Source organism: Pocillopora verrucosa, chromosome 13, assembly GCF_036669915.1.
Source record: "Pocillopora verrucosa isolate sample1 chromosome 13, ASM3666991v2, whole genome shotgun sequence".
NCBI classification, from domain to species: Eukaryota; Metazoa; Cnidaria; class Anthozoa; order Scleractinia; family Pocilloporidae; genus Pocillopora; species Pocillopora verrucosa.
In genome coordinates this window covers 6,735,395-6,763,211 of record NC_089324.1, presented here as the reverse complement: position 1 = coordinate 6,763,211, position 27,817 = coordinate 6,735,395, and the positions used below count along the sequence as shown (strand labels likewise).

The 27,817-nt window shown below is 40.0% G+C and overlaps 1 protein-coding gene, 1 long non-coding RNA gene and 1 pseudogene across 2 annotated transcripts in view; all 3 read right to left on the bottom strand.

Moving 5' to 3' along the window:
• LOC131776839 (uncharacterized) overlaps positions 1 to 27,817 on the bottom strand; it is a 222,902-nt gene that overhangs the window by 151,454 nt on the left and 43,631 nt on the right. The gene's annotated exons all lie outside the window — the stretch shown is intronic.
• Positions 185 to 5,718, bottom strand: LOC131779162 (tetratricopeptide repeat protein 28-like; annotated as a pseudogene).
• LOC136277674 (uncharacterized) lies at positions 20,584 to 21,626 on the bottom strand. Its single transcript, XR_010715961.1, has 2 exons — positions 21,194 to 21,626; positions 20,584 to 20,692 (listed from the first exon to the last, which is right to left on the bottom strand). It is a non-coding gene; the product is annotated as an uncharacterized lncRNA (long non-coding RNA).

The following is a 27,817-nucleotide window of genomic DNA, read 5'->3' as shown; positions in this document are numbered from 1 at the left end:
TGTCTTGTTTCAGATTATTAAACAGATTATTAAATTTAGATGGCTGGTGAGCACTTTACAGAAATGCCTTCCTCTGTGTATCGATCCGAGTTGTCCTTCGCAGATGGCGTCCTCTTTTTACGGGCTAGTAATTAAATAGTTCCGAGCTTTAATGAGTCTAGGTTATTCTGCTACAGAGGATTTATCAAAGTCGTGGCTCCTAAGGTGCGTTAGGCACCGGCCAATTTCCAAAATCAAATTTCACGTTGTCGCCCATGATCATAAATGGCGCCCATTGAGAAAATTTGTCAAAGCCGTTATATCTCATCCACTTCCTGGCCTTGTGGAGAGATTCACTGGCGCTTTCACCGCGGAACAAATGTTTGTAGAAACAAGCCATGAACTGCTCTGTGGCTGTGTCACTCAGGGCCCATCGTGCCGCTAACACTGAACGAGCTCCGGCTCCCAAGAACGCCCGGGCAATTCCAATAACTCCCTCGGTTCTAATCTGTCCACGAGCACTGTGACAACAACTAAGCACCACTAGTTTAGCTCGCAACCGAGTTTTTGAAATATCCGCCATCGTCAAAAGATAATCTTCTTCTCGAGGAAAAGGTGGGAGTGGGGATGGGTGCTCAGGAGAAAGAGCAATCTCCCCTCTTTCGGCATCACCATGGGCAGCAATGTGTATCAAGCTCACTGAATTTATCGTTTGAAGTACAGAATGCTTTGTCGCGGAATATCCTATTAAAGGCGTTACGCCAAGAAGTCTTCCAATCATCTCTGCTTCCTTTCTTGCACACGGCAATGGTGCTATATTTCTGCGCCTTCCCTTGTAAATCACCTCTCCAACCACAGGGTCACCCACTATCAGTGCCCCGGTCTGACTGTGATATTCTGGAGGACTGTCTTGAACAAGCTTGAGAGTGGTCAGAGAGGGAACTATCCGAATCCTGCATGTCTCTGATAAATACTTGCCTCCTTCGTCAGCCAAGGCTGTAAATGGCACTTGGTACACACAGGAATCAGGGACAATTATGATCTCGGGCTGCTTCAGTAAACTGGCTACAGGAGCGATGATTATCTTGTAACACAAGTCAAGACTTGTTTTGAAATCTTTGGCATCATAGTCACGCAGCACTGAGCGCTTGTCGTAGGGAAGTGACGTCAGTTCGGTGTCATCTAAAGATCGATCTTCGCAATTCTGTTCGGGTAAAATGGCTTGGCTGCGGAAGGCTTCTTTAAAAAACTCATCTAACTCAGGGACTATTCCGGTCACCTTGTTTTGGTCCAGGTTCACTTTCTTTTCTAAAAACTGAATGGCTCCTGTTGCTTTAATTATCCAAAACCGTACATCATTTTGACCAACCGAAATGTACAGGCATGCACATTCTGCTTCTTTTGTGATGATCCCTTGAATGCCACACCAAGATTGTGGATCGCTTGAGATCTGCTCTTGAACAGAGTACCGAGCTGCCATCAAATCGGCCAGGCCTCTTGCCCTTGTCAGCTCTTCGACGTAAAGGGCATCTTGCGACTTTCCAGTGGAAGAAAGCAACCAACTGAGGAACTTGTAGGGAAAGGTGCCGTGCTCTTCTAAAAAAGATATTTGAAACTGATCGTTTTCTTTCAGAAAAACTCTCAAAGTGTCGAATTTTGGATGGCTTGAAAAAGATGCAAAGAAGCCTCTTCACGATTACCTTGTGACGCCTTTAACACCGATAGATTACAAAGACACTGAAACTCCTCCAAGTTGAGTCCAATATCCCTACTTAATAGGAGAGCCTGTTTAAGGTATTCTTCAGCCATGTCATATTTACTTTGCGATTGGAAACAGAATCCTAAATCCCTGTAACTGGCTAGTAGTCCTTCTTTCTCACCGATTTTCATGTAGATTCCAAGGCATTCTTAAAATATTTTAGAGCCTTGTCATATTCACCACGCTTACAAGAAATTAACCCGAGGTGTCTGTAATCTGCTGCTTCTCCGCTTTTATCACCGATAACCACTCTAACTTTCATTGCCTCATTTAGATATTTTTCAGCCTCTCCATACTTGCCGAGCGAGAGAAACAAACCTGTGAGGTTTCTATAACTATTTGCCTCTCCTACTTTTTCACCAATTTTCTTTTTGATACGAAGTGCTTTCTCCAAACACTCTTCAGCTTCGCTATGTTGACCAAGGCGTGCGAAAAAAGTTCCTAGGTTTCCGTAGCTTGTTGCTTCTCCATCCCTGTCGCCAATTTCTATTTTGATAGCGAGTGCTTTCTCCTGATATACTCGGGCCTTGTCATAATGACCAAGTGATTGGAACAAAGTTCCTAGGTTTCCGTAGCTCGTTGCTTCTCCATCCCTGTCGCCAATTTCCATTTTGATAGCGAGTGCTTTCTCCTGATATTCTCGGGCCTTGTCATAATGAGCAAGTGATTGGAACAAAGTTCCTAGGTTTCCGTAGCTTGTTGCTTCTCCATGCCTGTCGCCAATTTCTATTTTGATAGCGAGTGCTTTCTCGTGATATAGTCGGGCCTTGTCACAATGACCAAATGATTGGAACAAAGTTCCTAGGTTTCCGTAGCTTTTTGCTTCTCCATCCCTGTCGCCAATTTCTATTCTGATAGCGAGTGCTTTCTCCTGATATTCTCGGGCCTTGTCATAATGACCAAGTGATTGGAACAAAGTTCCTAGGTTTCCGTAGCTTCTTGCTTCTCCATCCCTGTCGCCAATTTCTATTTTGATAGCGAGTGCTTTCTCCTGATATTCTAGGGCCTTGTCATAATGACCTAGTGATTGGAACAAAGTTCCTAGGTTTCCGTAGCTTGTTGCTTCTCCATCCCTGTCGCCAATTTCTATTTCGATAGCGAGTGCTTTCTCCTGATATTCTCGGGCCTTGTCATAATGAGCAAGTGATTGGAACAAAGTTCCTAGGTTTCTGTAACTTGTTGCTTCTCCATCCCTGTCGCCAATTTCTATTTTGATAGCGAGTGCTTTCTCCTGATATTCTCGGGCCTTGTCATAATGAGCAAGTGATCGGAACAAAGTTCCTAGGTTTCCGTAGCTTGTTGCTTCTCCATCCCTGTCGCCAATTTCTATTTTGATAGCGAGTGCTTTCTCGTGATATACTCGGGCCTTGTCATAATGACCAAGTGATTGGAACAAAGTTCCTAGGTTTCCATAGCTTGTTGCTTCTCCATCCCTGTCGCCAATTTCTATTTTGATAGCGAGTGCTTTCTCCTGATATTCTCGGGCCTTGTCATAATGACCAAGTGATAGGAACAAAGTTCCTAGGTTTCCGTAGCTTGCTGCTTCTCCATCCCTGTCGCCAATTTCTATTTTGATAGCGAGTGCTTTCTCCTGATATTCTCGGCCTTGTCATAATGACCAAGTGATTGGAACAAAGTTCCTAGGTTTCCGTAGCTTGTTGCTTCTCCATCCCTGTCGCCAATTTCTATTTCGATAGCGAGTGCTTTCTCGTGATATACTCGGGCCTTTTCATAATGGCCAAGTGATTGGAACAAAGTTCCTAGGTTTCCGTAGCTTCTTGCTTCTCCATCCCTGTTGCCAATTTCTATTTTGATAGCGAGTGCTTTCTCCTGATATTCTCGGGCCTTGTCATAATGAGCAAGTGATTGGAACAAAGTTCCTAGGTTTCCGTAGCTTGTTGCTTCTCCATCCCTGTCGCCAATTTCTATTTGATAGCGAGTGCTTTCTCCTGATATTCTCGGGCCTTGTCATAATGAGCAAGTGATTGGAACAAAGTTCCTAGGTTTCCGTAGCTTGTTGCTTCTCCATGCCTGTCGCCAATTTCTATTTTGATAGCGAGTGCTTTCTCGTGATATAGTCGGGCCTTGTCACAATGACCAAATGATTGGAACAAAGTTCCTAGGTTTCCGTAGCTTTTTGCTTCTCCATCCTGTCGCCAATTTCTATTCTGATAGCGAGTGCTTTCTCCTGATATTCTCGGGCCTTGTCATAATGACCAAGTGATTGGAACAAAGTTCCTAGGTTTCCGTAGCTTCTTGCTTCTCCATCCCTGTCGCCAATTTCTATTTTGATAGCGAGTGCTTTCTCCTGATATTCTAGGCCTTGTCATAATGACCTAGTGATTGGAACAAAGTTCCTAGGTTTCCGTAGCTTGTTGCTTCTCCATCCCTGTCGCCAATTTCTATTTCGATAGCGAGTGCTTTCTCCTGATATTCTCGGGCCTTGTCATAATGAGCAAGTGATTGGAACAAAGTTCCTAGGTTTCTGTAACTTGTTGCTTCTCCATCCCTGTCGCCAATTTCTATTTTGATAGCGAGTGCTTTCTCCTGATATTCTCGGGCCTTGTCATAATGAGCAAGTGATCGGAACAAAGTTCCTAGGTTTCCGTAGCTTGTTGCTTCTCCATCCCTGTCGCCAATTTCTATTTTGATAGCGAGTGCTTTCTCGTGATATACTCGGGCCTTGTCATAATGACCAAGTGATTGGAACAAAGTTCCTAGGTTTCCATAGCTTGTTGCTTCTCCATCCCTGTCGCCAATTTCTATTTTGATAGCGAGTGCTTTCTCCTGATATTCTCGGGCCTTGTCATAATGACCAAGTGATAGGAACAAAGTTCCTAGGTTTCCGTAGCTTGCTGCTTCTCCATCCCTGTCGCCAATTTCTAATTTGATAGCGAGTGCTTTCTCCTGATATTCTCGGGCCTTGTCATAATGACCAAGTGATTGGAACAAAGTTCCTAGGTTTCCGTAGCTTGGTGCTTCTCCATCCCTGTCGCCAATTTCTATTCGATAGCGAGTGCTTTCTCGTGATATACTCGGGCCTTTTCATAATGGCCAAGTGATTGGAACAAAGTTCCTAGGTTTCCGTAGCTTCTTGCTTCTCCATCCCTGTTGCCAATTTCTATTTTGATAGCGAGTGCTTTCTCCTGATATTCTCGGGCCTTGTCATAATGAGCAAGTGATTGGAACAAAGTTCCTAGGTTTCCGTAGCTTGTTGCTTCTCCATCCCTGTCGCCAATTTCTATTGTGATAGCGAGTGCTTTCTCGTGATATACTCGGGCCTTGTCATAATGACCAAGTGATTGGAACAAAGTTCCTAGGTTTCCGTAGCTTGCTGCTTCTCCATCCCTGTCGCCAATTTCTATTTTGATAGCGAGTGCTTTCTCCTGATATTCTCGGGCCTTGTCATAATGAGCAAGTGATTGGAACAAAGTTCCTAGGTTTCCGTAGCTTGTTGCTTCTCCATCCCTGTCGCCAATTTCTATTTCGATAGCGAGTGCTTTCTCCTGATATTCTCGGGCCTTGTCATAATGACCAAGTGATTGGAACAAAGTTCCTAGGTTTCCGTAGCTTGTTGCTTCTCCATCCCTGTCGCCAATTTCTATTTTGATAGCGAGTGCTTGCTCCTGATATTCTCGGGCCTTGTCATAATGACCAAGTGATCGGAACAAAGTTCCTAGGTTTCCGTAGCTTGTTGCTTCTCCATCCCTGTCGCCAATTTCTATTTCGATAGCGAGTGCTTTCTCGTGATATACTCGGGCCTTGTCATAATGACCAAGTGATTGGAACAAAGTTCCTAGGTTTCCGTAGCTTCTTGCCTCTCCATCCCTGTCGCCAATTTCTATTTTGATAGCGAGTGCTTTCTCCTGATAGTCTCGGGCCTTGTCATAATGACCAAGTGATTGGAACAAAGTTCCTAGGTTTCCGTAGCTTGTTGCTTCTCCATCCCTGTGGCCAATTTCTATTCTGATAGCGAGTGCTTTCTCCTGATATTCTCGGGCCTTGTCATAATTACCAAGTGATCGGAACAAGTTCCTAGGTTTCCGTAGCTTGTTGCTTCTCCATCCCTGTCGCCAATTTCTATTGTGATAGCGAGTGCTTTCTCCTGATATTCTCGGGCCTTGTCATAATGAGCAAGTGATTGGAACAAAGTTCCTAGGTTTCTGTAGCTTGTTGCTTCTCCATGCCTGTCGCCAGTTTCTATTTTGATAGCGAGTGCTTTCTCCAGATATTCTCGGGCCTTGTCATATTGATTAAGCGATTGAAACATTTTCCCGAGCCTTATGTAACATACTCCCTGGCCATGTGTGTCTCCAATCGTTTTCATGATGTTGATTGCTGATTCGTAAAAGTTCCAGGCCTCCATGAACTTACTTTGTACCCGAAGTTTTTCTGCCAGTTTTAACTGTAGCCATCCTTTTTCAGCGGAGTCACGAGAGTCTAGGTAGAGGAGGAGTTCTTTAAGGTAGTTTCGGTATTTGTGTAAGTTTATAATCGTAAGCACTGATTATTGGCAAGTAGATGGCACAGAACATAGTGTTCGCCAATGAAATATCGATAACAGCACTGACTATGTATTATAATCAAACATTCCTTGTATACTTCGATGGCTTGCAACACGCGACCAGTTTTGCGAAGGAAGTCGGCGACCACAATACCTATGGAGAAGCTGATGTGGCTTTTTTATGCTGTCCTCTTGACCCTGTTTCTTCTCAGTTTGAAAAAAAGGAGAAATTAGGGAAAACTTAAATCGTAAATTTGATTTCAGACGGGAAATCTCGAAAATTTTGGTCGAATGGAAAGCGCCCCAGAATCCAATTGAGTGTCCAACGTACAAAATCTAGACTACCTTTGCATTGTTTAAATAAGCTCTGTGATTGGTCAGGAAAAACTCGCACCTTCCTCACGACCAATCAGATCCAAGGAAAAACACCAATTGCGACGTGGCAACGTACGTTTTCGCGCTTTTAGCTGATTGGTGAACGATTCCCCCCTTTTCTATAGTCCCTCCTTAATACTCTGTTAGAAGCGATTGACAGAACAACCTTGTTGAGCACATTAAACATTACCACGCGAGCAACAATTTTCAGTATTTTTCATTTGAACGCTACAAACCAGAACAAGTAGGAGCCTTAGCTAATTTCTTTATTTTTGGGTGGTGAATCCTGAAGGAATAACAAGAAGAGTTGACTTCAGACTTCAGCCTGAGTGGACAAGGAGGTAGTCGTCACAATCAAGTTACTGGTTCGCCTTACCTCGTCCATATCAACGTAGCTGTGAGATAATCATCACAGCGAATCATTGGTTATGCTGGTTTTTAAAGTTGAAAAAGTGTGCGATTCGTGAATAAATCGCACCGATGAGAGCCAATCAGATTATTGCAAGGATCACCAGTGATTTCAAAATGGACGTAATAAAAAATTTAATCAGCACTGATTTCACACCAGTGTCGATCTTGCGAGCTTTTAAATTGCTGTTAAGTTCTTTTTTTCTTAATCTTTAATGAATGGTTTTGATTGTTTTTGCTTTTAATTAGTATCTCTTTTATTACCATAATCTTCTTCTCGCTGACAGTGAAAGGAGTTTTGCGGTTTCAGAACAGATAGTAACCTCCATGCCGTTGTTATAGTAGAGAATTAGTTTAAGTCAACATTGTAGAATTTTCTGGTGAACTATAATTCTAGTTATGACTGTGTTATTGCTGTGTTATCTGCAATTGGCTTTCTGATGGCAAGAAACAAAGCGTATAACAGTGGACGAACGCGAAAGAATTTCAGTCTTTAATTTGTTCATGACCCGTCGAGGACTCTTCGTTTTTCACCTATTTGCTTTTGTTTTTTAAATCTTTTTTCTATTGGAGGAGACCAGAATCGAGATGTCTGATGTCCTAAAAATTTTTCTTTGATAGTGTTAAATTATTGCTGCGGAGTCATTTTAGTTCAATGACTGTGTAGAAGGTGAAATAAAAGCTGTCTACTTGGTCAGTTTCCTACCTAAACCTGTGAAATGTGTAACTGGTTTGTTTACAGGCAGCCCAATTTCACAATGTTAATGCACCTATCAGTTGGAGGCTTTAAACTCTCCTCCTCCCCCGATGAAAGAGTTTGCTATTTAGAGCAAATGGCTTAGAAAGACAATTTTCATATCGCAGACTTATGCTAAGAAGTGAAAAACCCAACAGCAGCACACAAAACCTGATACGTGACTTTGCTAAATTCCACAATATTCTTTGATCTCAAACTTACTTCAGCCTGAAGGTTTGCATACTAGGAGGGTCTCAACCAGGACAATCAGGGGCTAACCGTTAACAATAACAAAATGTAGCTGTTAGAGTAAAGATCGGCAAATGTAACCTTTAGTCGCTTTAGCGACTTAAAAAAGCTTTAAAAAGCCATCACCTCATGAGACCCTTTACTAATAGTCTTGTTTTGTTGGAAAAGGGGACATGAGTAAATACTGATATCGTTATATCAAATCCTGATGACAGGCATTTGTTTTAAACAAGTAGCTTGTGTCAATGAATCTTGTGCAAACACCTCGTGCACGCTAAATACGTCTTTTTTTCTTCGATAAATTTTTTTCTACTTGGTCCTGAATCGTTGACCGGCAGTCAGACAAAGTATACGTAACGATTTCTCGCCTAACTTCATGATCGATATTCAGGAAAGTAGCATGACTTCGCGCTATTTATCGACGAAAGGACTTAAAATGTTTAAAATATCGCCTGAATTTTGAGGTGTTTGTTGTAGCTAGCAAAAAATCTATCGAACTCGTTACTAGACGTCGTCGAAAATATCTTCCATCTGTCCACTGCTATGCAAACGATACCCAACTACGTCACTTTGCGCCCCGCAGATGAGACAGGTCACCTGGATGTATTATACTATTGAGTGTTGTATTAAGGCGATCAGGTGTTGGATGCGCGAGAACAAAGTATTGTTGAACGAGGAAAAAACTGAGTTTCTTTTAATTGGCACGAAGCAGCAGCTCGCCAAAGTTGATATTGGACACATTAAAGTTGGCAAAGTAAATATAGCTCCGCACTCTCTTGTTAAAAACCTTAGATTCTGGCTCGACTCAAACCTATCTATGGTTGATATTATCACCAAGACTTGTTCTGCAGCGTTTAACTATCTTTATAACATTAGAAGAATTAGAAAATATTTAACAAAAGAATGCACGGAGACACTTATTCATGGCTTTATATCTAGCTGCTTGGACTATTGTAACAGCCTCCTATTTGGAGTTCCTGAGTGCCATCTTCACAAATTCAGAGCGTCCAGAATGAAGCTGCACGCCTCATATCCCATGAGAGAAGATTTTGTCATATCACACCTCTGCTCAAGTCATTACACTGGCTGCCTGTAAAATATCGTATAGTTTTTAAAATATCATTACAACAGACCAAAGGATGTTTATTAAGTTACTGTAAAAATTTCTTTGTGTATTTGAATTGTTCTATCTTGAGACGAACTCAAAGTCTGGCAAAATTTACTTTATAACGACTATGAAATATACATGGTGCGCCTTCTTGTCGCCACCGTTAATTGGCATAAATCACTACAATTTGTAAAAAAGTCTAACATAACACTCTTACCTTGTTTATTATGATTTTATTAGCCGTTTCGATCATTATATTACGCCTGGGTATTACTTTTTGACAGGAGCCCAGGTTTTGTGTTTTCCCCTCCCTCATTTATATCATGAGCTAGTCACGCAATAATTGATACCAACACAAGTGAATATTTACCATGTATAAATATTTTTGTTTACGTTGAATTGAAAATATCAAAATTTGTACTTTCTTCACTAATCGTTGTTTCAGCGGCAGCGAAGCAGTTCAAAGTGGGTTGTTGCTTCAACGCCACTGAAATTGTTAGTATTCAGACAGGCGCGCAAAGCGTGATGCTCTGGGAATAAAAACTTTTAGGGGCCTTTTACATGATATCCGAATGAGTTTTACAAGAACGAGTTCATACCGGTTGCCACACATAATAACCAGCGTAAAATTATTCGAGACGAGTCCTTTCTGTGTGAGTTTACTGGGGTTTTCATTACAGAATGAAACACTCATTCTGGACGACCTTTTCTACCTTTGCAATGTAAACGCAGCACGGCTCTCATATTTGTATGAGTCCGCTGTAGGAGCGAGGGAAGCATTGAAAAAGACAGAAAAGGACAGAAACACTTGTTTTTGCAGGCTAATTTTTTGCAGGCTAATTGTTGCCACTCCCACACGAATTAGACTTAAGTGCCACTCTCGCTAAAAGCGGTCCTCTCTCGACTTCCCGTCGGAAAAAAGTTTTCTTTTGGAACCAAAACCAAAAATCATTTTTGGCAAGGCAAGACCACCTCTGTGAACAGCGATCCAAAAGTGTCAATTCAAAGATTTTTTCTAGCGCGCATTTTGTCTAGCTCACGGAATTCTATCCTGCTACAAGTTACAAGGTGTATTCAGTTAGTTCACAGACAAAATATGGAAACTTGAAATATTTTTCATACCAGCGTGATCAGAGGAGACCCTGCTCTTCGACCTTAATTTGTATATCGTACATTGTACGAAAGAATTCTCAAAATGCAGGCGTTGATCGGGCCGAAAAAGTATATCAGTGCATAGTTCATACACCAATGAGGTCACGGATTGCCGGGGGTGCTAATACGTGCAGCGACACGTGACATCTAGCAAGGACAAATTCTGATATGATTTTTGGCGAAGAGGAACAAGTTTTGCCAGCGTCTAGCTGCTAGTGCGGAAGGGCCCTTTACCACCGTGTGCATAAATACGCGTCCCCCCAGACGGACGGCAAGCCAACAAAGTGTTCGGACACTAGTTCAAAAACTCCGCCTCTGTTTAATTTTTGCTAGCCTACTAACCAATTCCCAATCGAAACTTAAGCCTGACGTCACTCGTAATTTTGTTCATGGTGGTAAGTAGCCTACTTACCGAAGCCAGATTGTACGAATTTTCCACACATCTTGAGTAATATCTGTGATACACGCTTGCCAATCCCCTATCAGCTTTTGGAATCGACTTAACCCTACCTTTACCATGGCCGGACATTTCTTTTGGCACCCTACATCTATTGGAACCACGATTCCACTCAACACCGAGATTTGATCTGTGAGTGGGGCAATTTGTAAAATCATCGATATCCTTTGGCGTTTGGAAGATGCCGGTGTCACAGCGGATTTGGACCCCCCCGGTCCAAATCCGCGGATATGGACCCCCCCTTCGCAGATTTGGACCCCCCTACCAAACTTTCCTTTTAAGCATCCTTTGTATCATATTTGGTAACTAATTCTTTTTGCAAACTTTTTTGTCGATGTTCTTTTCAATCACAACACAACATTTCCTCAATAAAGGTAAAAAAAAAAAACAGCCATTTCGTTCCAATTCTACCGCATTCATTATAGCGAGTCGAACAGTATAGCAAGAATTAGATGTGAAAAAACTACTGCATTCGAACTATTGAAATTGTTCAATAAATCTTTGCTTCTTCTGATGCGAAATCAACATTGGTACGAAACGTCATAACAATAGTGGAGACTATGCGTCCAGTCACAAAAATAACTCAGTCTGATTTTCTAAAATAATAACATTAAACAGTTTTTGAACAAGAACGAAGAAACTACTCGTATTACAAGTCGTTCGTAAAGCCTATGATAAGTAAAAATGTTTCTATTCTGAACTATTGGAACTCTCAGCTTATTTTCATATGCAAATCAACATTAATGTCAACGTCTTAACAAAAGTGGAGACTATTACATCGAACTCAATCTTATTTTCTAATTTTAACGATTATTAACTGTTGAGGGATCCGATCATAACACCTTAACAATTACGAAGACATCTAAAGTCTGGCAATCTCCAGACAATGCAGAGCCACTCGCCCTCCGGGGCAGTCTTAAATCCCTCGCAGCTCATGTGTAACCTTTCCTCGCACAACTCTCACTGTACCACGTCGTCCTAACACTCAGACATTGAACAATGACAAAATAAATTAGTGTCACAAGTTTGTCTCTCATTGAATCTAGCGGTGTTCGACTATCGCGGAAAAAGGTTCAAAAACGACGACCCAGACATTAAACTAAATTCTTGCCCATTTTCCCTTGGTCAAAAGAAACATCCGTGGGGATGCCAGTTCGTATGCATTAACGATACGCATGTTTTGAATTAAAAACATACTTTCGTACGCACTGGAACGTAAAGTATCATCCATTTTTACTAGAACGTTAAGGATAATGTTTTCACTCAGTTTGTTGGGGGGGGGTCCAAATCCGCTAGCCGCTAGCGGATTTGGATCGGGGGGGGGGTCCAAATCCGCTGGAACACCGGCACGCGACAAAACAAGATCAACTTCATTTTCTGGATCTGAAAACTTGCAACTCCGCTGGTTACTTGAAATGTCTTTTTAACAACCACGCAAGGGAACAACTTGGTCTTCTCGATAAAAAACCCACTAGCGAGCGATTTAACTAAACAGCAAATCTCCATGTTAGCATGTGAGATGAGACGCTTATAAAACAGATCAGTTAGCTAAATCAGTATGTAGCTTGTCAATCAAATTGACTATTGTAACCATACTTTGACTTCAGCCGGTAAAGGAATCATTGGATGGATATGAACATTTTTTTCTGAATGCAGTAATTCCTGAAAGGTTTTTTCAAGATGTCATGCAAAGAGGAAAAAAATCCATCTTGGTATTTCGGAGGTTGATTAATCTTGATTGATTGATGATTGGTTGATTAATAAGATAGAAAAGAGATACAAGAGGAACTGGAAATCTGGCTAGAATGTGGTAGAGCATAATTAACGTGATCATCGAAACAGCTAATAAAATCATAATAAACAAGGTAAGAGTGTTATGTTAGATTTTTTTTGCAAATTGTAATGATTTATGCCAGTTAACGATGGCGACAAGTAGGCGCACCATATATTTCATAGACGCTATCAAGTAAATTTTGCCGGACTTCGAGTTCGTCTCAAGATAGAACAACACAAATACACAAGGAAATTTTTACAGTAACTTTATAACCATCCTTTTGTCTTATAAAAGCTTGAAGCTCAGTAGATTCTGTCATATCGGTCATTGTTAAAACGGTCTTTGTTTTGATGCTACTTTTCGACATAGGAAAAGTATGTCGGACAAAAATATTCGCCAAAAAAAAAACATTTCTTTGCCAGCTCCAATAACGACAGGGGATTAAGTTTAGATGATAAAACAAAGGATTATATTCACAGAAATACCGCAGGTCCAGTACATTCGTTACATGAGGTCGCACAACTCGGGTAATATTCACGGTGAAAATTTGCATATTTGAGCGGTCGAACGAAAAAAAATTATTTCATGAAAACTAAATAAATTTTTACAAAAAAACCTACACCACAATTATTAAAACATATTGGACTACAAAATATGAAAGTAGGAGTGAAAAAAAATTTGGGTGACTTGCCGCTGTTTTTTTTTGATGCATGCTGACATTAGCTCTTAATCACTTTTAAAGCAATACATGGTCTTGCCCCGGCCTGCATAAGTGAGCTGATTTCTGTCAGAGACACCGATAGATATGATTTACGTTCCAATGACGGCTTACTCCTTGCTCCTTGCAGGGGTAAAACACTCACCACGCTCGGCGATCGATCTCTCCATGCGGCTTTGTCAGGACAGATCATCATCCCTGTCAATAAAAATAATAGTTCCGAAAAATGTCACTCACGTACGACACCTTAGTCAAAGCTTGCGAATGCTTTCAGCTTGCTTCAAACTATCTGAGTAAAGGTGCAAAATAAAAATTGTAATTCTTATTTGTAAATAAGTAAGGGTTTTTAATTACCCAACTTGTAAAAACTACTTGAGGTCTGCTATTGTCAGACGAAACCCGTAGGAGATTTTAAAAAAGTTTTCACTTTTTCGGTTCGCCCAATGCCGCTAAATAGGTTATCATCGAATAAAAAGTGTTAAAAACGAAGCCGAATTTTCGAAGCGAAATGAATATGACCGCTCTTAGAGAGATTGGTTTATCAGGCACAATTTTGTAAAAACGTGCGAGAATAATCAAGATATCCCGCTATTGTATTAATTAAGATTAGTGCCACCCTTCATTAATTTAACACAAAAAAACTATGAAAACATATTGCTCTGAGATAAAAGTTATTGGGGTTACTTATCATATCAAACAAGAAACAAATCGAGAGACACGCAGAAAGTTACTTTGTGTGATAAAGTACTCATAACTCGGCTATCATTGATGTTTAGCACAACCTACTCTAAATTTAAAGACATATTTAAAGAAGAGGTAATTTAAGCTTAGTTGAGGTAGGGTAAGTAATCTCTTTCACATTTATAAGATCATGTAACAAGTTCTTTTCTTTGTTTGTTTGGGTTTCGGTGCTGAAGTATTAGAAAGTTGGTCTGGTTCGTTCGTTAAAATTGTGACGACAAAAGAAGTTCTGACGGTTACCAAAGGGGGCAACTGTAACTAATGACGGGAAAAAAGAGGAAAGATTGGTCAATATAGAATTGCAGTTCATGTTCTCAGCAGCTGAGAACATATTTATGCTTTAGTGCTCTGACGTAGCTAACACAATTTCTGCACGAAAACAGCGTTTTATCCCAAATGTCGGTTTACCAGATATTATCTTGTTATTCGAAAAGTCGGTGCCACAAATAAAATGCAAGACCAAATGATCAAGAAATATTTCTAGACCAATTCGTTATTCAAACAAGAGCTAATTAATATTTTTCGCGCTTTGTTAAGGTTGTTTTCACAGACATCCTGGCGAAGCTATTTCGCTCTTCTATCCAACAATCTCTTCTATTCCATCTAACACCTGCGCGGACGGTACGTCCATTGCAAATGATGAGAAAATCATCGAAAAAAATAAACAAATACGGTAGATAATTTTTGTTCTCACCTTTCAACGCGACCCAATGAAATAACCGGAAACGATAATCATTTTTCAATGAAATAATTTTTGCCGGCTGATTTTATGGGAACTGGACTTTGTCTCGGTTCATGAAAAAGCAGAAGAAGAACTCGGCCAACATCTAGCTTTCTTTACTCCACGCTTGTTTCAATAACGCATATAAAGTGCAGTGTCACTTCTTACTGCTGTCGATGATTAGGTTTTCGTAACTTAATAAAACAGAACACGTTCATTTGTTTAATATTAATACGTTCAACCCGTGGAGGCCGAAGGTAACTACAACAAAACCTTTTTGGATTGACTTCTCTTTCTAAGGTGTAAATTGAGGTATTAATTTGACTGAAAATCCATATTCAACTTAATCTTAGCATTGTTAACTGTGTTGATCGGTACTTAATTTGTGTGCAGCAATTAGCACCTACATTCACCTAAGAATGAATCCAAAGTTCTGGCTGGCAACCGTGTTTGTGATGTCCCAGATTGGTGTACTCAACGCCAACAGCCAGTGTCATGTAATCGAAAGCTCCATTGGTGGAATGAGCCTGAGAGGTCACGTGTTTAAAATGTATCGCGATCAGTTGCCTGACGAGTGTTTTTGTGGTGTGAGGAAGAAGTCACGTGTCAGAGTTACAATGTCGTCATTGGTCAAAACATCTGTGAACTGAACAATCGTACAAAGGAAGCACAGCCGGTAGATTTTATGCCGGATAAGAGGCGATTTTACATGAAGCGTTCTAGAAACAGAGGTACCCTTTACGTTCCCTCGACTAACTTTTTGCATTTGCGTTTTCTGGGAAACTTTTTTTTTAAATTTTTATTCATGATTACAGAAAACTCAGATTTCTGAGAAACAAAATTTATAAATTTAGATATATTCTATGACAAGTCTTTTGATGATTCAATTTCGGGGATTGTTTCAATATTAGTAAAGTATTTAATACAGAGACAAGTCAAAATTAAAGAAAGAAACACCCGTTTTGGACCATCGTCTCATCAAACGTCATCGTGGGAAGATAATAATTGACTTATTATGAAAGTCAAGCAAATTCGTTTTCCTTAGTCATTTGAAAATGGTTTGACGATGATACGGAAAGTTGGCGTGTTCGCCTGCGGTATTGGTTGCTGTTTTCATCTCATTTCTTAGTCTAGATAGATAGAATTAGCAAAGTTTTTATTTCTTTCTGCTTTTACGCAGGCAGGAAAAAGGTATACGTAGGAGGTGTTTTTCCTCTTCCTGTCGAATCAGGATGTTATCGAACTGCATGATGGTGTAGATTATTGCATGAAATTTGTTTTTTCGGACGTAACGCCGCTCCCTAGGATCCATCAAAGAAATTACGGCGACGAAACCTGTGGTGCGGACTTGAAGCGAGGTGAAGGGAACCAGATGGCTGACGGGAAATCCTGGATTTACTCTGAAGAGAATAGCTGAGGTCATCGAGGCCATTGTAAAGGTAAATTGTCTGATTTAATTAGTGGACTCAATTCATCACCCAATGCCTGGCTACCGACTGTCTCTACTCCGACTTCTTTTTAAACTTACCAAATAATATCTCGTCGCAGTGTTTCCTGCAAAAAAAGGGGAATTATAGAGGAAGAACGGTTTCTTTTCAGTAATTCAAATAGAACCTATAAACTCCGAGAAGCAGATTAGACCCCACCATGACGTGAATTGTTCTGTTCCCTGATACAAAATTGTTTAATGACGAATGGGGGAAGGAATTAGATAAAAACAACTATCCAGATCACGACACCGAAAAAGATAATGGTTTACCTTTTTTATTACTGGAATGGATCCTGCAAATGGCTGTTAGCCTTATACCATTCGAAAATGCATTGGCTGATGGATATTCTATTTTTTTAAAATACAGTTTAATTAAATTTGTGCAAAAACGATATCGCTAATCTTAGTTACGTATAACGTAGCTTAGCTAGGCAGAAGATAAATGGTGAAGAACCCGTCTGCTTTGGAACCAAAAATAAGCAGTATGGTTTCCATTAACATGAAAAAGGAGTGGACGAGTGAAAAACAATGAAGCTTCTTCACAGGTCAGGGTCGGTGCACCGCAACGATAACAACTATCTTATCCTATGGGGCTGCATCCACCCAAGATATGTGAGAACAATTTTGAATTACGAATCATCAACAGTATACCCATCATGAAAGCCATTCTGCCCCTGCAGAAAGACTTGACAGCTTTACCTTTCCGTGCTTTTGGAAAAACAAACCACACTTTTATAGTCTTCCTGGGATATTACCATAAATCAATCTGAGCTACGTTTTTCGCAACCTAGTCAATCCATTGTCTCTCTCGAGAAATCAGCGAGATGCAGATATGGTACGGACAGGATTGGTGTGGACGGTGCGGAGAGGAAGACAACAGCGGTGAAACTTGTGTTGCTGTGTATGCATGGTCATGGAGTGAGTCTACCCACTGGCCCTCATCAAGTTGCCTTCGATAACTTTAAACGTTAGAAGTAAAACATTAGATTAGAAACGAAACGCTCATTCATGTACAAGACTTCCGAAGTAACATTTTTAGGAAGACTCATTCAAATGTTTAAGGACTGCTATGTCTATCGTTCTACTCTCCGCTCGACAGAAAAAGAGAAAAGACCGTAGGGATCAGAATGGGTGTTATTGCAATATCGCTCAAGATCACAGAGGAAGGCGTGATATTTTGCAGTCGATTAGTTTTGTCTAGTTTTGCTCAGCCTTGGTACAGCTTTACTAAGTAGTATAGTATTCATATTCGAGTGGACAAATCTTAACTGTATGAGAATGGTTAATAACTCAATAAATTCGTGCATGTAAGTGGTTGTCAGGATCCTGTGTGGTTATTTATAGAGGGTTTCGTACTTAAGCTCGATTTCAAAAAAGGTTAAAAAATGTGAGGCGAAATTAAAACTAAAACAATTCCGGAAGGCAAAAGAAAGGAAAGAACACAAAACAAAAACAAACACCCTCCCGAAAGTCTATTTTTATCATAACATCGAAGACCTTGATCCTTCCTTAAAACTCCCTCAAACATTCTTGGATAATCGACGCCAGGAAAAAAACTTCAACCAAGGGCCCTTGACTAGTTCTATCCGAATTTTTTTTTTTTTAGTGAAATTATTTTTTTTTCCAAAAAATATCCATAGGGAAACATTATCTATGTATACATTTTAATAAAGTATAGGGCTGAGTAGAGTTTCAGTCAGTCTGTAACTATACGAGTTAACAACAAAATCTGACAATCGCGAACCTGGAGTTAGAGATGTTCACAAACAGAATATGCGATCCAGTTTCCTGTTACCAATTCATGAAGACTATCAAATGCTCATCGGTTACACTCATTCAAAACTGACAATTTAACAACAATATACCATCTTTGAATGAACTTGACGCTTGCAAATGAGGCAAAATATGCTAAACATGATGTGTAGACTGCCCTTTACACATTTGTGAGAACGTGCAAACTGTCCTATCGCTGTTTGTGCTCGAGTCAGGATGCTGATGATCAAACAACCTCCTCAAATTTGTTACAGCTTTGATTACACACAGAATGCGAGGACACAATTGCGTTGCCACTCAACTTAACTCGAACAAATAAGAAACAAAGAATCGACGTCGTGGAAAAATCAACGGATACTTGAAAAGGCAATTTAGAATTATCAAACTGAGTTGATAACTGACTGTGAATGTATGCATATAAACACACAAACAACCCACAATTCCTCCAATCGCTCTGGCGAGTGGTTAACGCCCGAAACGTCAGCATTTAAACTCTTTACAGTGGCCGATTTACGTTATCAACTTAGTTGATAATACTGAATTACCCTGTTATACTCTACCTACTTGAAAGATCTGGTTCCAGTTGTCAGGGTTGGATAACGAGATCCCGCAGTCGGTAAAAATTCCGGTGGATGGTGCAGTACGTTTTGCTATCGCTTTTCTGCTGGAAAGCAATTTATCAGTTGCATTCATATCTAGACCCAAAACGTTGACAATTCACGAAAATAGATTGGCATGATGATCTGGCGAGGTGTTACCGTTCTGTATGTGACAAATCTTGTCCGCTCTAGGAACCAATTAGATTGCAGGATTTATCGCTCTACGCGTGCTTTATTGGAAAAAAATATTGCTAATGTATTTAGCCTCTCTGTATGAATTTTATGTTCCTTTTTGGTCAGAAAACTAAACTCGATGATAATTGACCACCACGCTGACCCAATATTCGTTGAACAGGAAAACTGTAATTTTCCAGGGTTGTTTTGACACAGAAAGAAATGCTCCCCTAGCTTCATTTGGATAATATGCTCTCCACTTTAGATTAATAACAACTCTCAAATGGAAATGATGTAAACTTTACATTTCAATTGCGTTGTGAAACTCATCGGATTGTGCGAGTTAACCCTTTAACTCCCATAAGTGACCAAGACAGAATTTCTCCTTACAATATCAATACGATATCAACTAGATAAGTGATGAGAATAAAGAAAAATATTAATTTGGGAATAATTAGTTGATCCAATACTAAATTCTTTGAACTAACATTACAAGAATTGTACGGTTGACTGAAAAGAGAATTACAAATTTGATCTGGGAGTTAAAAGGGTTAAGGAAGAGATGCCCCAGGAATACCATTCTATCAGTTCCTCTAGGATTTAAGTTGAAGGAAAACAAGTTAGAAACTTCGCGACAAACTTCTAACCATCAGCGTGACAGACAGGACTAATTTTCGTGATCAATTATCAACTACTCGCAGTCGTCTACTGTAGACGTTTTGAGGTATGCCATTTAGATATCTTTTTGAACTAGGCGGGAGGGGGGGACTCCGTTGTTCTCCTGTATGCGCCGTCGTCGAGACACCACTGCTAGTATGTCAACAACAATAGAAGCGCCTCGCAAAGTTTGCTCAGCTTAGCGTGAGGACAGTGACAGTAGCTAACAAAGGGAAGGCCATAACAGGCTTCTAGTGGGTTATTATTGACTAATTTGCCACGAGTGTGAAAGCTTTGTTGTTTATGTTGTTAAGAGTTGAACTAGTATTGTCTTGTGGAAGTTTTGTTTGTAATTTCACTGAATAGTATCAGCCTAGGATCTTAGACGCAGAGGTGGTCTCTTTGAACGAAGCCACAAGACCTCTCTCCTTTCAGATTTTTACTCTTGCTTTGGCTATAACGTTGTGTTTTACCGTTTATACTGAGGGTGCAAACGTCACCTCGCCCACGCCTGCATCAGTATCAACAAAAACAACAAAAGTGGTGACGGTTACAACCCCATCAGTAACCAATTTGAGTTCAGAACCTGCTTCAAAGACTATCCATGTAAGTCCTACTAAAGTTTATGCGTTAAGGCCACAAGATCTTTCTCCATCCAATTCCCTTACCACATACACAATGGAGCACAACGCTCCCCCTCCCTCCCCCTTTACGAAAGCCCGACAATGGTAATCAAGTATGTTCCTCAGTGAATGAAGAATTTTTTTCCTATAGACCCCAACTAAGGGTCATGTGCACACCCCCACAGTGACGAACAGCCTTTGGGTACTCATACTTTGCCAGGTGAAGCCCATTTGAGGGTTCATGACATTGTGTATCAAGTCTAACCCTAAGACAAAGGAAAAGTTGCAGCAACTGTCATAAGAACAGAAATGTAGTTCTTGCGATGGAGCATAAGAAAGGAATGAACGACCGCTGACCATAAAAAAACATATTAGCTGGTCTTCATCCCAATTCCTTTAACTTTGTCCCTTTCCCTCAATGGAAAGCGAATCCTTTAACACGCCGCCGTAAGGTTCTGAAAGTGATTAATGTCGTGACGATTGATCTGCGCATAGTTAGACGATTATTTCACATACATTTGAATGAAGTTCAATAGCACATGACGCAATGAAGAACTTCACCACAAAATCCACAAAGTCACTTTAAATCTACTTAAAAAATCTTTTTCTACATTTTTGTACTCTCACAGGTTTCAAAATACAAAGCTAAAAATATCAGAAACTGCTTTGTCCATCCTCGACAAGTAACATCACCTCCTTTGATAAAATACAAAATAAAACGATTAAAAAAAAAACAAGAAAAGAGAAAACGCATTAAAAAAAGTTATTTCAAAATTCAGTTATATGGCGATCGAAAGAAACAATATGTCTCAATATTTTCAATCGGCCTAAGAGTTGCAGAAGATGTTGGTTTTCTATAATGACGATGTTCTCAATGCCCTAATTGTAATTATGTCATAGTCACTCGGGAAACTGAGATGATCTGAGGGATTATAAGGAGCCAGACTTTATTGAGGGTAGGAAAGATTAGTTGACTTGTTTCTTAGGGCAAAAGGAATGAAATAAGGCAAAAATGTTGAAAATATAACCTCTTTACTCCCAGCTACAAGTAAACTACAGCCACGAAGTAATTTAGTATTATCAACTGAGTTGATAACGTAAATTGACTATCGTAAAGAGTTTCAAAGCTGACGTTTCGAGCCAACAGAGAGAAGAGAATCGGCTAAATATTTTTCCCATTAAAAAGTTAATACTCACATCATTCTGATATGCTCCAGAGAATGCGGCTTTTCCAGAGTCCTTTTTTGCTTGCTCTTCTGATTCCTGTTTGGTAAAACCAAGAGATTAAGACAACTTGCTGACAAGCTGATTGACAAACTGATTGAATGAAAGACCACCTGACCGACTGCCGGCCTGATTGAGTCATTGACTGACTGAATGACCAGGAGACCGACCGACTCACTCGCTGACTAACTGATTGTTAAGTTCTGATTGATCAATATTCCACCATCTTGGTGATTTTTCTTTTCGCTGATGGAGGCGTGCCTTGAGAGCCAACTGACCAGCCGAGTAACCATCTGGCACACTACATGTAGCTGGATGATTTACTGACTGATTGATTTGTTTGCTGGATGCCTGCCTTTCAGGCTGATTAAATGAAAAACTAATTGATTGACTGACTGAGTGAATAGCTGACACATTGTCTGTCTGACCATCAAACTCAAACATACCTGCGTGAGTGAAGCACTGAACAACTGGCTAACCAGCTGCCTGCCTGCCTGCTTGAATGACTGACTAAACTACTGACTAACTGGTCTCCAAAAACAAACCACATGTCATTGATTGATATATGAAAAAGTAGATCAACTACCAAATTAAGGAGTGTGGACATCAACAAGAAATCTCTTCCAAATACACGCACGTGCATTTAGAAAAAAGCACCCACAAAATGCGTATATACGTCACGAACCTTCCCCACTCTCAAATTCGCTCGAAGACTTACATCTGTTACAGTTGCTTCTGCCGTCCAACACGGAGATACATTTACAAGTTTTTCCGTTTGGACTGTAGCGAGACCGTCACGTTTAGTATACTCAATCTACTTTGGTAGATTTTGTTTTCCTGTGATAGACACGAGTTCTTGCGGCAGCATTTGTCTCTCCAACAGAGGAAGAATTGCCCACATCAAATCCTAGTTTTCCAGGAATATTAAATCTGTTGTGATGCTCGAGTAAGTTTGTGCTTCTAAAGTTCTTGAACCCAAATGAAGAAAGTTGGTGAGACTTTTGGCGGCTTCTGTCCTCTACATAAGTGTCTCCAAAGACATCGTTTTTGCGCTTAGAACATGAGCTTTTGTTGTTTACGAATCTGACCGAAGGTCTTTCGAACTCAGTACCAGGACAAGTAATATTGATTCCTGCTGGCAAATAATCCTTCTCATTACACTTTTCTTTTTTTTCTGAAATTTTTCCCAAAGAAAGATTTGTCGGGGTTAGCAGAGTAGACGTAGGCCTATCCAAGACCTATTTACGTTCTTCTTCTTCTATATCATCAGTGCATGCATTTCCTTTAAAAAGGGCACACGTCTCGTTCTGTTAGTGAGTTGATTTAAGGTATCCTGTGGCAAAAGGACCCTCCATCAAATTTTTAGAGGCAACTGGTCTTCCCGACGAGATTTCACATTACTTGTCACCTTTTCTGTTTGAGAACAATGTACATTTCCAGTCCTCGGAGATGTTAGATTCTCCTGTTTGCTCTAAAGGTATTTTGGAGACTTTAAGAGTTCAGTTCCAGAAAAATGTTGCCTTTTAACTTCCTCGTCAATGTATGGTTTGAAGTTATACTCAATAGGAAACGAAATGTCTGCGCAGCTTCCAGCATCTGGAAATAACACAGCAGAGGTATTTGAATTTATTTTGATCGATAAAGGTTTTCCCAATAACATTGTCAAAGTTAAATTAACAGCCCTATACACCTTCCAGGGAGATGCCGGTTGAAACAAGTCTTGCTTCATTCACTGCGCTGCCTGCTGTGTTGTGGCAATAAACATGTACATAACACAAAAACGAAACAACTCATAATTCTGTGTATTTTGAAAACAAAATAAAAGAGATAACACTTAATGGTGAGTTAACCAAGTTAATTTTAATCAGTCAATTGAAGTTAACCGGTTTTACCGAAACATCGTGATGTGGCCGCTTTTTTGGCGTTTTATCGAACTGAAACTGGGCTTACGGTAACCACAGTAATTCATTGAAGAACAATAAATTTTACAACCGAGTTTGGTTAATGTTAAACTACCTTTCTGCGTAGTTAAACTCAAGTTAGTGGTCTCTTACCAGTGCCGTGCATTGTTCTTGTCGCAAAATGTGTAAGTCATCGCGGTGTGTGTGGGGAATGTTGTTTTACGTAGGAGAAATAAGTGCATAAGCTTATGAACATGGCGTCTGGTAAACAACAGCTACAATAAGAAGATACATTACTCAAGCGCAACAATCCGCTCGCCACATAATTCTCCATCGGTAAACTGCTGCTCAGAAGCTAGAACATATATAGTGAAAGAATTAGGCTAAGTGCTTGAAAGGACTCGATGTTTATACGAAAGGGCTCTCTACAAAAGTCACGCATAGCAGGATTAGTGCTTGCCTCAAGCCGTCACTGATTTCTCGGACAGATCCAATATCAGGGACGATTCAGCCGACGGCAATGAAGAATACTCTGACATCTACAGCAAATGAACATCACGGTCGAAAGAACTGCCTTGGAAGTTTGTGTAGTGCGCAGGGGAGAGAAAGGAAACGAAAAGAAAGATGATGAAGACTCCTGTTGGATCGAATCTTAGAAATTTAATTGAACTTACTCCTAACCGATTAAAAGCTACACACCAAGGGCTCGCTTAGTGAATTTTTGCTTGCTAAATGCTCGTTCAATTAACAACAAGACTACTATTATCAAGGACTTTGTCGTCGAAAATAATATTGATCTTCTTGGCTTGACAGAAACATGGCTTCAATCAGATGCTGACAATGAATTAATTATTCGTGATTTATGTCCTTCAGGTTATTCATTTCATCATGTTCCTAGACCTGGTTCTACTCGTGGAGGAGGAGTTGGCTTGTTATTTCGATCATCTTTCAACTTAAAGTTGCAGCCGCTCAAGAAGTTTTTGTCCTTTGAATATATGGATTTGTTATTGTCAAGTACAGTCGGTTTAAAACTCAGAGTTATTATTGTTTATCGCCCACCTCCCTCGACCTTGAATGGTTTAACACCCTCATTGTTCCTTGATGAGTTTTCTACGTTCCTGGAGCACTATATCGCTGATCCTGGTGGAATATTATTAGTTGGTGATTTTAATATACATGTTGACACCTGTTCTTCCCAACACTCAACTGAATTTCTTCAATTGTTGGATTCTTTCAATCTTACTCAACATACACATGGCTCAACGCATAAAGATCGACACACCTTAGATCTTGTGATTACAAGATCTGATGATAGTATTGTTTCAAATTTAACAATTGGTTCTCCTTTTGTCATCTCTGATCATGCTGCTGTTCACTTCCAGCTCTCGCTTAATAAGCCGCCACTCGACAAGAAGATTATTTCATTCAGAAAGCTTCGATCTATTGATTTTGATAATTTCTGTGCTGATGTTATGAATTCGAGCCTTCCTGATCTTTTTGCCTCGTCATCGTCATCCTTGGATTATTTGATTGATCAATATAACAGAGTCCTTACTACCATACTTGAGACTCATGCTCCACTGCAAAAAAAGTTAGTTACTTTGCGTCCCGCTGCACCTTGGTATTCTGAGGAGATAAATAATTTAAAGAGATCCCGTAGAAAACTTGAACGACGCTGGCGAATGACAAAACTTCCTTCTGATCGTAAGTTGTTTATTGAGGGATGTGATGCTGTCAACAACTTAATTCGTGATTCCAAGAAGAATTATTTCGCATCATTAATCAATGAGAATCAGTCAAATTATAAACAGCTTTTTAAGATAATTGATAAACTACTACAAAGGAAAACAGATATTCAATATCCCCCCTGCAAATCGCCCACTGATCTTGCTAACAAGTTTATTAAGTACTTCACTACAAAGATAGATAGAATACGGGGTCATATAACGACTGCTGCTTTCCCTCATCGAGATACAGTTGCTGTTGTTGACAACGCCTGTCCACATTCTTTTGATATTTTCAAAATGGTAACAGCGGATGAAGTTCATACATGTATCATGAATCTGGCTGCTAAGTCATGTGCTCTTGATCCTCTTCCTGGTTATGTTACAAGAAATGCACTTAGTGTTCTGTTGCCTTTCATTTCCAAAATCATAAATATCTCATTGGAATCTGGTCAGATGCCTTCGCAACTCAAGGTTGCAATGTTACGCCCGCTCCTTAAGAAATCTTCTTTGGATCATACTCAATTCTGCAATTATCGTCCGGTATCGAATCTTTCATTTATTAGCAAAGCAATTGAAAAATTGGTAGCTAATCAACTTATCTCCTACATTAACGATTATGAGTTAAATGAGACATTCCAGTCGGCGTACAAGAAATATCACAGTGCTGAAACTGCACTTATTCGTGTTCACAATGATATTCTTTCTGCCATTGATAATCGTCGAATCGTAATTTTGCTGTTGTTAGACCTTTCCGCTGCCTTCGATACAGTCGATCATACCATCCTCCTCTCTCGTTTACGTGTACGGTTTGGGATAGCTGGGAAGCCTCTATTATGGTTGCAATCTTATTTATCGAATCGCACGCAATATGTCTCCGTTGATGGTGGTACTTCGACGAAACATGACCTTAAATGTGGAGTGCCACAAGGATCGGTTTTGGGACCCATTTTGTATTTGCTTTATACTTCACCGCTTTCAGATATCGTAAAGAAATTTAACCTGAGCTATCATTTTTATGCTGACGACTCACAGCTTTACTTGTCTTTCCAACCAACCGTTCTGGGTGATAGGGATCTAGCGGTTTCTAGCATCGAGAGCTGTGTGGATGAAATCAGTCATTGGATGATGGTTAATCGTCTTAAATTAAATAAAGACAAAACTGAATTATTGGTAATTTCCGCTAAACATCTTCCAAGACCACTCCTTCACGAAATTTCAGTTGCTGGTGAGACTATTCCTTCCGTGCAAAAGGCGAGGAATATCGGCACTATGTTCGACAACCATTTTTGCTTTAAGGATCATATTACTGACATTTGTAAATCTTCATTTTATCATTTGCGAAATATTAGCTATATCAGGAAATATCTTTCAGCGACCACTACTGAATTGCTGGTTCATATGTTTGTATCTTCGAAGCTGGATTACTGTAATTCCCTTTGTATGGCCTACCAGCCTACGCTATAAAAAGGCTACAACACGTCCAGAATGCCGCGGCGCGCCTTGTCACACTTACAAAAAAGCATGATCACATTACGCCTGTTCTTTTCAATCTTCATTGGCTTCCCGTTAACCAACGTATTATTTTTAAGATTTTACTTATAACCTACAAGGCACTTAACAACCTGGCACCGTCGTACATTTGTGATCTGCTTACATCTTACACCCCATCGCGTCAACTACGCTCATCATTCAAGCACCTTCTGGTTTCTCCATCCTATAACTTGAAAACATATGGCGCAAGATCCTTTTCTGTAGCAGCACCATCATTATGGAATGCTTTGCCAAGTGAAATTAGAAATGCTCAGTCTGTGTCTGTTTTTAAACGTAGATTAAAAACTTTACTCTTTAGAAAAGCCTTTTATAATTAATATTAGCTGTCTTAAGTGTTAATGTTTAAGTTTTTTCTTGTAGGCGCCTTTGAACAGTAGGATACTGGCGCGGTATAAATCTTTTATTATTATTATTATTAAGAAAGAAGCGAGAAAATAACAACGTGGTCCTCAAAGCCTGCATATTTTTGGTTTCCCCTCCCCTCCCCCCGATGTCAAGTTCACCCATTTCATAGCCCATTTCAGTGTGGCCGTTCAAAAAATATATCCCCGTTTCATCTTAACCAACCTTTCACCGAGTTAATATTTCTAGAAATTTTAACCAGGTTTCTGTAAAATACACTCATTTAACTATCTTAGTGCGGCCGCAGCCATTATTAATAATATAACAACCATTAAGGGTGGGGTAATTCCTCAAGCAATATCATTCATAGTCTATATAACGACAAGTACGAGGCTGAAACGTGCTCTTCAACTTCACTTACGTAGAGTACCTCAGTGGTATAGCACGCTCATATACCGCGTAACTAATCAGAGAGCAGTATGTTAAAGCTCGGGATAAAAATGGACCGATTAAAGGCCCATATTCGATTAAAGATAAATTTCAGAGTCTTTAATTTGTACATGACCCGTCGAGGACTCTTCGTTTTTCACCTATTATGCTTTTGTTTTTTTTTTTTAACTATTTTCTGTTGAAGGAGACCAGAATTGAGATGACTGATTCCCTGAGAATTTTTCTTAGAAAGTTTTGAATGATTGCTGCAGGGTCATTTAAGTTCAATGACTGTGTGGAAGGTGAAATAAAAGCTGTATACTTGGTCAATTTCCTACTTAAACCTGTGAAATGTGTAACTGGTTTGTCTAAAGGCAGCCTATTTTCACAATGTTAATGCACCGATGGGTTGGAGGCTTTAAACTCTCCCTTCCCCTGAACAACCCACGGGCATTTTACCGTCGTCCGTGCCCGGAGGGGTAGGGAATATGACCCTCGCTTTGGTGTGTGGGGCATTTAAACCGGAAGTGTTAAGGCTCACCAGCGTAGTACACGTGTTTTAATTCAGTAGTTTGAAATGAAAGAGTTTGCTATTGAGAGCAAATGGCTTAGAAAGACAATCTTCCTATCGTAGATTGATACTTAGA